Source organism: Pygoscelis adeliae, unplaced genomic scaffold (genome assembly GCF_000699105.1).
Source record: "Pygoscelis adeliae isolate BGI_AS28 unplaced genomic scaffold, ASM69910v1 Scaffold325, whole genome shotgun sequence".
NCBI lineage: Eukaryota > Metazoa > Chordata > Aves > Sphenisciformes > Spheniscidae > Pygoscelis > Pygoscelis adeliae.
Genome location: NW_008824769.1, coordinates 533254 through 533594, shown reverse-complemented (window position 1 = coordinate 533594; position 341 = coordinate 533254).

The window sequence follows — 341 nt, the reverse complement described above, 5'->3', positions numbered from 1 at the left end:
ACAGCGACTTCCCTTCTGCTACTCAAAACCTGGAGGGAGCGTCCTGCCTTGCGAGGGGGGATAACGTCTACAGCTCAGCGGGTGCTGGGGGGGCACTAGGCTTGACTTCACCATGCTTAGCTGGACCAGGACCTTGGGGTGTCCTGAGCCCGCTGTGACCCAGTGGCAGCCCCGGCTCAGCCTCTGCAGCCGTCCCTCCTGCTGGCACTGGGGACGGGCAACCATGGCAGCGGTGCCCAAGCTGGGGGGGGCTGCCCCGGCAGGGATGGGGCAGTGCTGAGCCCTGCTTGCCCCTTGCAGAGGGGCGTCTGCAGCTGCCCCAACCCTGCTGGAGCCAGGCG